Here is a 15,706-nt window from a genome sequence, read left to right as displayed (position 1 = left end):
TCAAAATGTCTTTTTTCTGAAAACTACTTCTTCTCTGTCCCTAGGGGACATGCAGAACCAGTCAGCTCCATTCTTCTTAAATCCAGCTCTAACAAAAGAGAAAAGCTGGACCAAGTCTTCTATCCTCTCTAAAACAAATCAAAATCCTCCAGTTTTTCTAAACCCCATATTGCCCTGACATTCTCCTCTGAGCTCTAACTTCCCTACCTTAAATGTCCTTATACACTATATTCGCAATAAGCTTTTAGCACTACTGAGCACAGTTACACATGCATTTTAACAAATCACACATCTAGTAACATAACCCAGAATAAAAATTACTTTTTTTTTTTCTGTAACTGCATTACTTAGTTGATTTTTTTGACCCACTAAAAAAATTTTAACCCAGAATAAAAATTACTTTTTTTTTTTTCTGTAACTGCACTAAAAAAATTCCATCCTTCTCTACAGCATTATTGCCTGCTTATGTGGTTCCTTTTTTACACTTGCACATTACATTTCTCCTTCCCATTGTCATAATTAGTATTTGTGCATTGCATTTTATGCATTTGCTTATGACCATTTCACCAATTTATCCACCATCCTCACTCTCACAGTCTGTCGTTTCAAACCCCTCCCCATCTGGATTTGCTCCATACATGTTTTACACCAAGGCCTTGCCACTGGTTGTGCTCCAAGTCATTAATGAACTAGATTTTAAAAACATCCTTAGGTCCCCACCTGAACTACCATTCCAGTTGACAGTGACATTACAGTTACACAGTCCTGTTGCCTTTGCATATTCCACTAGACCTTAGTAAAGTTTTAGATGCCAAAGTATGTGCGTCTAGTACAGGCAGGTAAGTGATGTGCTGAGCAACACCGTGCGTAGTACTTTGATGTGCAGAGAATAAGTGAAGACTCCAACATGGCCAGAGCAACAGATAGATGCCCAAAGCAGGACATTCTAAATGGGAACAGAAAGCAGGCAATTCTTTGACGACTACAGCTCCCCAGGTGCTCCTTTTTCTTTCCTCTCAACAGCACTGCCTTTATTTGTCTCAAGGCTCCCAAAACTGTACCAGGACTGCCTCAGTTCTTGCAGACAGTCATTAAGTTCTAACAGAGGCTGCTTCAGCTAATCTTTCAAGCGTTACATATTTCATCAAACTCCTGATGTATGCCTAAATTAGCTCCTTATTCTTAAAGCTCTTTTTCAGTATTTAGTGTGCACTCTTAATTATTGGTTGTCAAAAGAAGGTTAAGGATTTTATTTATTTGCATGGTGCCAGATGAGATCAAATGTATTAAAATGAATGTTCACAACGTGTAACAGTTCTTAAAATTTGATGCTGGGACCAAAACAAAACTGATAAACAAAAAAATTCTTGTTATTATCTCTTAATGAGAACCACTGATTATTTTCTACATTTCATTTGACAGTCTTCATCTTAATTAATTCTATGTGGCAAAGTTAAATAATTCTGGTTGATGAAGATCATTCTGACTCCAAAATATACTTATTAAATGAAATCAAAGCATGGTGCTAATCAGGCGAATGAGCATGTGTTACTAACCAAACACACAAACCCTAACAATGAGATAATGACAGGTACGGTGACAGATACTAAGCATTGCTATTTAAAGCTAGTAAAAGGCTTTGAGCTTCCTAAAGGGAAAAAAGCAATGTAGATGTAACTCTCTACAATCTTCAAAAAGAACACCCTTTTTTTTTTTTTAAAACGTATTTGTTTTGTATCTCAAAAATAAGGCAGCATCTCTATTGCAAACTGACTAAAGATGATAAAAGTAGTAAACTGGGAGGATGTACGAAAGCCAGGCAAGACTCACCAAGCTAAAAGCATGGGTTGCTGTCACATACTGCAAGGACAGGTTTCCATTAATGACCACTCACGTTTCCAATGTTTTGGTACATTCATCCAGCAAGTTATTTTCAAAATAAATAAAGAAGTCTGGATTCAATACTGTTTTCTAACTGACTTTCACTAAATCAGGACATATTTGTTAGACCTTGAGTACAGGTAACTCTAATTATGTGTATGTATGAGACTAACACTACCCAGGTAAGAAGAGCCAGCAAAGCTTGCATTTTGATGTGATGGAAATTTCTGAATTAGCTTAAAAAGCTTTGTTTTGCTCAGTGGCAAGCAAGATGATTAACACCAGAACTATTTGCTTTCATTTGCATAGAACACATGGTTCTCTGGCTGAAAATATTTATAATTCTTCCTGGCAAACCTCTGAGACAGAAAGGGCTGAAGACCTGGCAATCCAAATCTGTATCATTTCAGGATGGAGGCTGACATCATAACTTTGCTCTTACTGAGCAAAAAAGATTTCTGGGCACAGCACAGATGTCTTTTGTGGATCTGAGGAGACAGGAAGTTTTCTGTACTTGCCTGCCCTGGGTGCCTAGGAGCGTAGCCACTGGCTGGGGCGGTTACGCAGCCTATATAGTCGCTGACAGTTCACTCTCCCCCAGTAATTTTGGAAAACACATTTTTCAGAGTGATACAGGTATGTTCAAGAACTCTCACGGCTTAATTTCTCACATAGCTTTTCAAAGACAAGACATGAGCACGAGTAAAGCACCATGTGCTCTGAAATACTTTAAACACCTGAATATATTATTTACTACTTTCGCATACCAATTACTCATGAGCTCTCTTGAGAGAAGAAGAAAAGTGAGCTTATGTTTCAGAGAAATTTAAGTCCTATGCTTCTCTAAATATACAAGGGGAAGCTCACCCAAATATTTTGCTCCCTGAAGTACCCCGCTTCCTGCAATTTCTTACTTTGCATGGGTTGTCCAAGGATGTAATTAAACCCAGACCTTATCTTCCAAGAACAAACACAGCTCATATGTTAGAAAATAAGTTAGTGAGGGAGCTAGAACAGTTGTTTGCATCATATTATTGCCAGTGTCCTTCAGGTTTTATTACTGGCCTTTTGAGGTACACACTCAACTGCAGCATAATAAAGTATATTAACTGGTATTAATTGCTTCCTACTCCAAAAAGATGAGAGCCTAAAGCAAGTGATATACAAGAATGGATGCAGACTATTCTATTATTTAATTTTCATTCAGCTTGGCAGTCACATTTGCAGAATAATTTGCACCTGCATTTTGCACCAGTTTGAGCCTGCATTTTGGGGTCTGCACTTGAAATTCAGAGAGAAGGTGTAAAAAGAGGCACATCTAACTTTTTTTTTCAGATAGTTCAGATACTTGGGCAATTGTGCTTATATGTCCATGAGCAGTTCTGCACAGGAATAAATCATGTCATTCTGTTAAGTGCATTTTTATTTGAAGAAGTCACTTGGATGTAAAAATATAGCTCTAATTATGTTTGTTCTTGCCATAATATGCCACGTAACATAAAAGGGATATATTAAAACATGGGTATAACTTTCAACAAATTGTTTCAGCTTACCTATCTGTTTACAATTGACATAGTAACACTTGACATTTTTCAGCCTGGATTTACTTTGTACAGGTAAGGACTGAAAAACGGAGAGTTTAAATGTATCACATTTGGTGTAGGACCCTGATTTGATCGAAATTATAATCGATTTTTTATTCCTATTATCTCATTGCTTTTCAAAAATGGAATTTTCACATCCAGATCTTAGAAAGATTATCTATTTTCATCTAACAGTGGTGCCGGTGAATTCTTCACTGTGGTGTACATTTCAGGAGTTCACAGAGTTCAGATCCATCCCATTTATCATTCAACAATGAGCATGAGTCAACTCTGTCGTTGAATGAATTAGCATTGAATACAATTAAGTACATTTTGAACCTAGAGACAACATATTTTAAGAACTAACTTTCCCTGAATTTTAATCTGTAAACACTTTTGACTTTTGTGGCTGGCTTAAGACAAATCATGAGACCCAGTGTTATCTATGACCTCCCCCTGCCCCCTCCTGCCACGTTGTAAATGCAACAACTGACATTGTAACATTCAAGTTAAAAAAAGGGCACAGAGATGCAACATATCATCTTGGTACTTCGGGTAATGTGCACTTTGCAAGAACTGCATGTTCATGCCCAGCATTGATTTACTCTGCCACTGTGCTAAGTTGCTCAATAAATACAGTGTTTCACCAACATTCTTTAGAGATGTATTATTGGGGCAGATTCTTTTCCCTCAACAACGCCTGAGAACAACTAAATATAGATGCCTAAAATAAAACCTAGTCATGAATTGCAAGTGTAACACAGACCTCCGTTATAGCCAGTGAGAGTTTTGTGGACTCAAGTATACAGGATACTTCATATAGAATCATAAAATCATAGAATGGTTTGGGTTGGAAGGGACCTTAAAGATCATCTAGTTCCAACCCCTATACCATATTAACCATCACAGACAAGAATCATTACTAGTTAGCAACTTGCCAAAATAAGCAGGGAACAAGGTCTTTGTGGTGTTAAAGAAGAAGAAAGTTTACACAAAATGCAAGCCAAACTTTCTTGAGTTTTTAAAGTCCAGCTGACCAATAGTCCCTACACCCATTCTGATCCCCTCTTTCTTGCATGACTCTTTCTCAAGCTTCCAGGTAAATGAGTCTTTTATCCTTTTTCTTTTCAGAGAGAGAGAAAGAAAGAAAGAGAGAAAGCGAACAGCTGTAAATCAGATATACAAAGTTCTGGACAGCCTTGGCATGGTGGAATATCCCTAAACTCTTGTTCTCCTCTGCCAGTTCTACTGTCCAATAAAAGAGGGCGGTTTTAAGCAACCTGCCAGAAGGACTTTTGTTCGACTGTAGGATTAACCTTCATTTTACAAGGTCCCTAGAAGCAATCTTTTTTTTTTTTTTTTTTTTTCCCCAATAACACCTCTTCAATATTCACCTCTGCTTTGTATTCTGAGGAGCAGATGACCCATGCTTATCAATAAGGGATGCAGTCACGCAACCTTCACTACCTCTGTGAGCACAGCAGGCTCTTACTTGCCCAAAACACCTAGAGTCCCGTTCTCCACAACACAATGCCTGCTCTCAGATGTACCTCATTATGCTTAAAGCTTTTGTTTTAATGGAAAGTTAAAACTCTTCCTTTCAATCTGGGGAATAAAAAGAGGTTGAAATTGAAAATTCTTAACTCGCTGGTATGTTATACTAAAGCCTTCTCCAACGCTCTGCCTCCACCCTTTCACAACACTTTTCACACCATTCCTCTCCACACAAGCCCATCCTTCTCTTGACTTTGCTTACTCCAGGGAATCTTTCAGAAGAGGGAATCAGTGACAAGGCATTGTAATCCACATCCCTTTCTCTTAGGTGCAGAGAAACAAAGACAATCTGAAGCTATGGCTAAACATGTAAAGACACAAAGACCTCCTGTGCAGCTGTCACCAGTGGGTCAGATCTGGCAGCATAGTTTGGATGATCTGTTATGCCAAGAATCCTCTTTTATACCTTTTTAGGCCATTATAAAACTGCCTAAGGTGCAGGACACCAGCAAAAGACATGGAGTAGCTTTCACATGCAAATGTAAGAATAGGAAAAGCTAGAACTGGAGGCAAAGAGTCAGACAGAAATATAAATGCCAAATCCTGGCAAATGCAGCCAAAAGCAGTGTGTGCCTGGCTCTGTGCACCCAAACTGAAGCTTTCTTGGCTCGAGAGCTAACTTGTCCTGGAGAGAGAATGTGAAACCACTTTAATGTCAGAAAAAACCCCCACCTATTAGCAACCCTGCTATCTTGCGAAGAAAAAATGTTGTGGTACTGAAGATGGATCATATGAAAGATGGGCAACAGCCCACAGACAACCTATGGTCTCTCAAGCTTTTATCATAACATACTGCTCTTTGCCAAGTTGAGGAAGAAACATGCCAGCAAAAATAGTTCTTCCTCCCAAGATGAGACCAATTACATTCATTTTGTTCAAGGCCAATAGCTTCTGGTTTCCCCCGAGTTCTGATCTGGGGGTGCGTGGGGTCACTGCCTCTTACAGATGCTTTCCTCAAAGTCTGTTCCTCCAAACTTCAGGCCGAAACAGCCCTGTGGCAGGTAACTCAAGGTCTACCCCTGTGAGAGCTTCAGCATGCATCAATCAAACAACCTGGTGTGACGCTTTTGTCCTGTTGAGTAAACCCTATTAAGCTGTGAACCTTGTTTGGAGCAGTTTGCATCTCCTTGTATCATCAGTACCATTGCTAAATTCAGTATATATCCTCAGTTTAAACACCACTTGTTTATACACATTCTACAGTATCTCTATGCAAGATTAGGCGTAAATAATCTTTCCTCAAAACTAGAGCTACATTAAATATAATAATGTTTAGAACATATATATGAAGCAAGCATTCCTTAAGATTACTGTGGTACAGCACATGGCCCAGCCAGAAATGCTCGGAGTGCTATATTCATTTTAATTTGTAAGATTATTTTTTTTCCCTAACATACTTTTCTGGATATCTCAGTCACCCAAACAAGCTAGCTAAAGAACTGACTTGAAAAAACTTTGGATCCGTACATATACAACATGGATTACATTATACCTTTTTCTAGTTCACAATATGCAATAGCTGATGTGAATCAACAAAGTTTTCTTGCTGTCAGTGCAGTGGTGCCAATCCATAGTACACAAGGATTTAACTGTACTCTTCTACCTAAAAACCAGAATTTAACTCAAGCTGTCTAAATATACTTTTGATTCATACACAAAATAAAAAGAAATTAGACAGATTTATTTTATGAGACTATTCAATGAGAGATGCCGTTTCCTTCTCTCCCACAAGCACACATTTGTACAGCACTGACAACCCCCCAAGTACCACCCCCTTAGTATATTCTCTCTCTCAAAGAAGTCACATGGAATAACCTCATCCTACTTGCACAGCATTCCTATCTCTCTTCAGTTCACTCCCCTGCCTTAAATATTTCCTTTTGGTGTGTCAGGACACAGAAGAATACAAGCTTAGAAAAGGGGTCTGCCACCTGCAACCACTAGAAGAAACTTAGAAAGCGGGGGAAAAAAATACCACCATGCAGCAAAAAGCTTCTATGTAGTTTGGTACAAGCAGCAAAATAGGTACTTACCAGTTCTTGGTGTCCTTGTTTCACACCTTGAGCTGCACACAGGCGTGCACGTATCCCAGTTCCAAGTTGTACAGAAGCCTCATTCTTGTGTGCATAGCTGTCCTGAGATCCTGTAACAAAAATGTCTTGCTGATAACTAAACTGCTGGTTTGCTTTCTGCAGAACATTTCTAGCTGCTGGCTTTCCCCATCCGCGTGATTGCGAGAAGAGCTAGATTGCTGAGGCTTGGAGAAGACAAGCTCTTTCTTTGCCATACTGAAATATACAGGATATGTGCATTTGATATGGCTTTATACAAACTTTACTTTGGAATAGCGTGGTGCTTCTGTCATTTTGTGAACACACGCATTAATCCTGGAAACAGAAGTGTGATTAAAAAAAAAGTTTGTCTTTGGTTGCAATCTTGATATAGGAGTTTGAGAGTCCCAAGTCTGTCTTGAATACCTGGTAACGTTGTCTGTGCACTACCAGGAAGATAACCAGATGCACAAATGTGTTTCTCTTTCTGGCATAGGTCAGCAATATCTTTGAGAGAAAAAATTAAAATATTGAGATTAGTGGAAGAGAAGAAAAGCCTCAAGAAACAACACAGAACTATACTTACACAAATTCATCATCATAAAAACATTATCTCTAGAGTCCACTTAGTTTAATTTTTTCATTACCCAGTGGACGACTGAATCTGCCAAGAGAGAAAGAGTTAAGCTCAGAGCTACTCATAGTAAAGAAGGAAATCTGCTATCATCATCAAACATACGCATTATATACATGAGGTGACTGATGCCAGTGGCCAGATTGGCACACACATATGGATAAAACAGTACATCTGTATAATTTAAATGTATTTCAAGGGAGATAGTTTTTTACATACTGTATTTCCTTTTCTGTTAAAATACCAGGATTAGAACACTTAATTGAAAATAAACAATACAAATCTAGGTAACAGCAGTCGTAAGATTTTATCCAGTTTGTAGGAATACAAAGTAACACCACTGGAGAACCATTATAAAAAATCGTTTAAAACTTGACAGTGTCACGTCACATATCCAAGAGATAGTTAATGATGCTTTCTTTCTTTAGAGAAGCATGTAACAAAATGAATGTGCAAAGCCACATTTACTTTTTCTTGTTTAACTGTAATTAGATTACCATACTTGGGTTTAAAAGACTTAGGTATGCTATTATAATCTGTATCTGCCAGCTACAGATTTTTGCTTTGGAAGATAAACAATATATTGAAAAGTTATTAGCATATAAACTAAGTTGCTTTTAGAAACAACTGATTCTTCAGGTGCTGTGTTTTCATACTTATATATAGATACACATACACACAGTTTTAATTCCTTTGCTTTCTTGTGGCTAGCGAACAAACAAAAAACTTTTTGATGTTTGTTTTCTTTTGAAAACAAAAAAACAAAACCACAAACCAAACAAAACACACCAAACACCCTTTCACAAACCCAGATTGTTAGTTACTTCCACACTTTAAGATCAGGCTATTAGATTAGCAATTATGAGGGGCAAAAGGTCACTGCCATTAGTGGAAATCCCATCACTAATATCAATGAACTATGAATCAGCCAATGAAGACCGTTTTCACATTTCTTAGAAAGTCTGAATTAATAAACAATCCATTAATGCTGTATAGAAAGAGTCAAAACCAGGTCTGCACTCCTGATATTTACTCTGAATACAAACAATGGGAAATATGAGACACACAATGGTGCCATTTTTAATTTTTAAAAAGAAAAAAAAAAAAAAGTATATTATTTAACATCAGTGGAGTTTCCCCAGCATAAAACAACTGGAAGTGAGACCAGAGTCAATCCAGAATTTACTGCAGAAAATGGAGAAGACTTGAGGAAAGAAAACAAACCAGAAGACCTGATTTTCCCTTGACAACATTGCCAGATCAGAAAGTTTCATCACACAGTCTGACGTGTTAATTAACAGTTATGAGAATTAGAAGTATTAATTTACTGTCCCTGCACTCACTCTTGAAACCAGTCAACTTTTATCTATAATTTCCCCTAGAAACTGCATTTTATTCTTAATGAGGGTTTGCTTTACCTATGTGCTCTTGGAAAAAGCTCAGAGCAAATTATCAAAGAAAGCAATCTGAAGAATAAAAAAAGTATACTTCATTCAAATGACTTGAACTGTTTCACTGTCCACATAGCCATCTGAAGACTGAATCTTGAGTTCTAATTGAAGGGGAAAAAATTATATGATCTGGTCTCAAAGATTTTGAAAAATAATTTGCCTTAACAAACTCTGCCTCAAGATTTGCATATATACAGTTGTCCCTGACCTCAGCTCAACACAGTATGCAAGTCTGCCACTGTTCTCTGCTCCCAAGTCATCAAAATTGTAATTCCTCCAAAGATTTTTTTTCTTAAAAAAAAAAAAGTTAGTAAGTTATTTCAATTACATTTATGAATTACCAACAAACATAGACTTAAATGACCTGCTGAATTACATCAATGTTTAGTTCGAAGTAAAGAAACACTACCTTATTTCCGTTATCATTCAGAAGGCGAGATTTACAAAACATGATGCTGATGGCGTACCAGGGCTGCTTTTCACCCAACACAATATGTATTTTTAGCTAGCTTCAACTCACTGTAAATGAAAGAGAAAAAAATGGCTAACTACCGAAGCAAAAAAGATATTTTTCAATTTGAAGAATAAACTTTTATCTCATGACTAGTGTAGATGAGGAGTTTTGCAAGGTATCTTGAGAAACATAGATTGTGCAGATCATTTTAATTCATAGATCCTGTTTTCTGTTGTATTTTCAGTAAATTACCCCATCTTCCCACTGCATATACATTAATCAGACACACACTTTCTTAATTATTGTAGGGAGTGGCATTATAAATCTCTCCTTTTCCCAAGATCTACAACCTCATAAAATTAGAATAATGTGCATCATCTCTCTTGCGTAGCTTCTGGCATGTCGTTTTCACCCTCCTTCCAACATAATTGAATACTCTGTGGGATATTTGTAGTAATAGTCATCAGTCTCTCTAATGAAAGAAGCCTGGAAAAAATATGGCAGTTTAATTATCAGATGCTGCTTCATAAAAATAAATCCTAATGTTTTCCAAATACATATGATTTTCTTAGTATCACTAAATTTGGCTAATGCTGATGAAAGTATTTGTATATTGGGCAACCAGTGCTGAAGCTAAAACTACTTGCAGAAAATAGGTGTAATTTACAGTTAATTTTATGCAATTTCTATGTCACCAAATACGTTAAAGAAAAAACCTCACTATTTCCCATCAGACCACTGTCACTCATCTCTCAGAAGCAGGAAGATGGAGGGTCTTTAGACCTTGATGGCTGCCCAGCTGAGTGAAAGTACTTTAGGGCAACACCCCTGCTGGTGACTGGGGTGGGCACAGGAGTTAACTGACCCGAATAATGGACTGACAGTATGCGGCAGGACTGCTCTCACGTGAGTTATCTGTGCCCCTTCTGCTCTTGGGGAAGTCCAGAAATAATTGGTTGGGCAAGCAGGCCAGCATAAGGACCTCAGGATCATAATTCAGATGGGTGTTGCCTGAATCTGCTTTAGAGGTAAGCGTTGGGAGCAGCTATGCACCCACCTTCAAATAACCAGAACTAAAAGAAGAAAGTCATGCTATGGGCCCAGCCCTAGAAGTCCCATTTTGCCAAGGTCTGGTATCTTCTTTGCAGCCTAAAAGGGAATAAGCTGCAGAAGAAATCAGCAGGAAGGTGCTTTGTTTGTCACCACTCAAATCACAGGCTACTGGAAGTGACATCAGGTTAAACTGGTGCATTTTGGCAGCCAACGGCCAGTCCTCAGCAATAACACACCCCAGATAATGGACCAAACTTACAGTCATCATCAAGCCTCAGCAACAGGGCATGGGCTGACAAACCTTGAGCTTTGAGGAAGAGATCCAGGCTCCTACCACCAATATTTGCTTTCAGGGTCATGCAGTTGGGTTCATGAGGTCATATGTTAGGAAACAGACGTGCACAGAGACCCTAAAGTAAATAACCTTTGTAGCTCTGCCTAAGATTAAAAAAAATAATAATAAAAAAAAATCAGGATACACTAGTGCCACCCCCTCAACACTGGCACAGTATTTTAGAAGCACACAGAGTAATGGCTACACCATTAAACTGATATGAGCAGGAGCTTGAAAAACAGCTGTTTTTAAAGGAATTTGGTAACACACAAGACCACTCAATGAGTCTTTATCAAACTCCTAGATAGGCTCCTACCAGACTCTCTGCAAAAAAATAAGATATATTTAATATAATCTTTTATCACAAATGCATTGGACACAGTTCTTTTGTGCACTTGTATTTTCCAGTGCTACTGCTACTCTCATCCCAGCTTTAGAATGTTGCATATTTTAACACAATAATGATCCTAACTGCAGTGCAGAAGACATGCAAATGGAGTCTTACATGTCAACAAATGCTAACAGAAGCCCACGGAGGCCCATCTGGAGTTTTCAGGGATTTATTGGCTTCTTTTCATATCCCCCACCTGTTGGGTGTTTTTTTATTTTTTGTTTATTTTTAATCTACAGCAAATTTCTCACTCTTACAGGTATCAGTCACCAAGCAGACTTTACCCACAGTTGAAAAGCTTCAGTTTAATGTTTTCTTTCTCTCCATTACCCTTTTCAGGATTTTGCAATTCTATTCTTCTTCATGAACTTAAACAATTCTTGTGCACTGATTTATTCACCTCCTTTGCTAACCCATTTAGTTAGACTTATACCACATTTGAAGGCCAAACTCTGTTCTCTGTTTCATGCAATTCCAGTTTTAGAATAAAAATACACAGTAGTAAGTAATGCCTAATAAACCTACTACTGTAAATCTATAGGCACATATACTCCTAACACTAGGTGGTATTTAATTACACAAGCAACCCTACTGATTTAAGTCATATTTAACATGGATAAGAGTCTCTCCCTCATGTACAAAATTTAGAAGTCTGAAAGTTAACTTGCTTTCCTACTTTAATTTCTGATTAACAAGCATTTTATTGACTTGCTTGTTGCTTTACCATAATAATTCCAGATGCATTGTGTTTAAGTTCTATCTGAGAGCTATTATCAGCTTAGTTTAAGTTTCTACTTGAGTACATATTGCTACTTTTATAGAGTTGTTCCTATTAGAGAAACTATAGAAAAAATGCTATTTACCAAATGTGGTTATAAGCAGCAGAGAGAAATCTTGGCATTAAGACAAGCACAGTGTAATATAAATTTGATTGCAATTGACTGGAGATGTTGCCACATCAGAACTACTCTAGATTCTGCAGAGTAATTTATCTTAAACTAAAGAAAAAAAGAAACAAAAGCACTCTCTTTGCACAGTAATTGACTTCCGTAAGGTCAGTTATAATGAAAATGATCACCGGGACAGTAAGGCACCAAAATACAGACAGCTCTGAAATTTCTAAAGCCCAGATCCAAGCCATGCTTTAGAAATACATTGTTAGTAAAACTGTTTCTTTGAATAACTCAGCTTTGATTTCCACCAAAAGTCTTATTACTTTAGAACCCTCCGGTCTTACTGCCACTTTTACTGTAGCTACTCATCATATTCATTATCCAGTAAACACACAAATCACTGTGACTCTGTAGAGGTGCAGTAGAAATTAAGGTAAAAAGAAACCCATTCTTCCAAGCTTCTCCATGACAAATATGGTATTCAATAAAATGATTCCACTGCCCAACCTGGAATTTTATGCTCCCTCTGAGAATGACATATTTTGCACCTATGAAGTCAATCAAATGCCAATGTTATTTTTTCTTTTATTACCCAGGCCTGGTAGAGCAGTTTCAGTAAAAATAATTTATACCAACTGTTTCTGGTTAATGGAAATTCAAAGTCTTCAGACAGTGTTTTTTATTTCTGGTGCTTGAATTCTCAGAGAAATAGTGAAGTATAATTGATACCATATGCTTTTTATTGTTTTCCACATGAAAGAATCACGATTTTCAGTGGATCATTGAATTATGCTGTGGCATGGCGCCAAATCGTCAAACAGCAAGGTCACATGTGATGAAGGTACAGCTTCAAAATAGGAATAGCGTGTATCATATCTTTAAATTGAAGGTTTATTTCAGTTTGTCTGAGTAAACCCAGACAAGAAATTTTCTGGGGTTTTCCACAGTCTACAAAGCATCTCCTTGTAAATTACTGGAACAAGTCCAAGAAAATGTGCAAATATTCCTCACCAAACAACAGGATTACAAAACACTATCATTTCAAAGAGAACATTACACTAGAGTCAAGCCAGTTGCTTCAACCACTTCAGAAATGTTAATAACTACCAAATATGAAAATAACTACACCTACTGTATTTCAGGAATATCGCTGTCATAGAAAAATAGTCTCCTTCTCCCACAGTTGTGCCTGCTGAAGCATTATGTTCACTACTTGTTTTGAGTATTAGTTTATCTGCTTTACACATCCATTTCACAAAATCACAACTAAGGGAATATTTTTAGAAAATCTTGCAAATTTTTCAGCTTTGGTAAAAAAAACCAACTTTTCACTTTGTGTGCAAGTCTACACATCCAATTCAGTAACTGAATCTTTTTATCATTCTTTAACTCATTTTGTGATGCTACTTCACACCTCCACTTCTGCCGTATCATTTCAAGTTGAAAACTTGCTGGAAGGAGAACAACACTTTCACGTGTCTTACACAATAGAGTAATTCAGAACGCATCCAAGAACTGCAATCCCAGCAGCAAGTGACAAGTCAAAAACTCCACAGTTTGCGGCTAGTTACAAAGTCATTGCAGTGTTTCTAGTTTGGACAGGCTTTAATACAGGGGAGACATCTTTCATTCTCAGAACGTTTGCTCTTCATGTCAGACAAAAGAAAAACACAGGGAACGACCAGGCAACAGGAATGTATCCGGAGTTATAAAGTCTGAACTACTTACACAGGTACTGCATGTACATTTCTCATCGTCACAGCAACTTTTCTTTTTAATCTGATATACAAAGCGGTTTTTAAAATAACGTACGTAGCATCAAGAGAACTCATCTGAGGATGATGAATTAAAGCTTTCATTTTACAGTTCATGATGCAAATATAACCAACTAAAGTGCAATTGGCATATTTTATCCAATGCTAGGTTTTTTGAAGAGAAACAGGAAACAAGGCAGATTTTATCTCTCAGTCCTTCTCAGGCAGGAAATTTAATTTTTCGCCTTCTGGAAAAGTTTCAGTTGTAAAGACTTTTGAAGGAACACAATGGCAGTACGACCTAAATTGATGGTTTTAAAGAGAGGAAACACTAAATTTATGGCAGGGACTATGTTATAATCCAATATCTTGGCCTTTGTTAGAGACAGAACAAACATTGCCCTGGGGTTTGAATGACTTTGTGAACGATCTTCTTAGAATTTTTGTCACCATGGCTCTCCTGGGTCACAGATGAATTTATGAAAAAAGCAACCTGAGCAGGCAAACAAGACTGAGGAAGAGCCTCGTTAGTCCTTTCTGCACACAAAATACATAATGGCAGTCTTGTTATTTTAAAGTTCTCCCTACTTTCGGCCTCTGTTCATTTTTGTCTCTTGTTCATAAATAGATATTGTAAAAGATTCATTTACATCAGATCAATACCAAAACTCCTAATGCTGCGTTCCCCTATGGCTTGTTAAGCCCTTCATCTGTGGCTTAGACCAGAAGCACAAATAACTCTGCTTCTTCCCTACCTAAAGACCCATCCTGCAGCCATTTGACTTCTAAAGGGAAATGTGGGAGGGAAGGCCATGAGGTTAATTTCTGAAAACATTTCTGGGAGGTTCTGGCATTTGCTAGCAGAACAGAGGTAGCTACAGAACAGAAAAAGGCCTCCAATGTTTTCCATAACAAAATGAGAACTTACACACACTAGAAACATTACCTTTTCCTTTCACAGGATGTTCAAGACAGGACCAAGGATATTTCCTTTTTTCTTGAGCAGAAAAATATCCAAGAATATTCTTTCTGATTAGATAATCAGAGATGTATCCATTTGTCATTTCCACAGAACACTACCTGTTGCAAGACAAGATGGCAAAATACCTATTTTTTAGTAGCATGCATCTATGAAGCTCTATGAAGCGCAAATCAAATGTTTATCTATCAAATATGTACATGTGCAAATACCTATCAGTGCAAATACCTACTTACCAAGTAAGTTTTTACACTCAGAGCTCATTTTATATTTGCCTCTGTTTTCTGGAATTGGTTATGAGTGCAGGATTACCCTTGCAGCTATCTTATTTTTCTTTTCCTTCCATACTTTTTTTTTTTTTAAATTACACATTCCTGAGTCTGCCTAAGGGAATTTGGATGTTCTCAAATAAAGGGAATGCTTAGGTCTGTCTCAGCAAGGGGAAATAAGATGTGTTTTTGCTGGATATTGCTACAGGGGAAAGAAAAGGATTGGGGAGGAACCTGAAGCATTAAAACCCATGTAAGTCTAACTCCCTGTTGTGAATTCAGCAGCACTTTACAGCCAGTTTTGATCTGTGTGTCTTGTCCTCATTTTCCAAAATAATTTGCATGTATGTTAAACATATACCAACTTCAACCTCTAAAAATGTTAAAACCTCTCAAAAATGAGCTTCTGTGTAAATACTGTTGGA

This window comes from Calidris pugnax, unplaced genomic scaffold (genome assembly GCF_001431845.1).
Source record: "Calidris pugnax isolate Ruff unplaced genomic scaffold, ASM143184v1 scaffold42, whole genome shotgun sequence".
In the NCBI taxonomy this organism is placed as follows: domain Eukaryota; kingdom Metazoa; phylum Chordata; class Aves; order Charadriiformes; family Scolopacidae; genus Calidris; species Calidris pugnax.
This window is presented reverse-complemented; position numbering follows the sequence as displayed.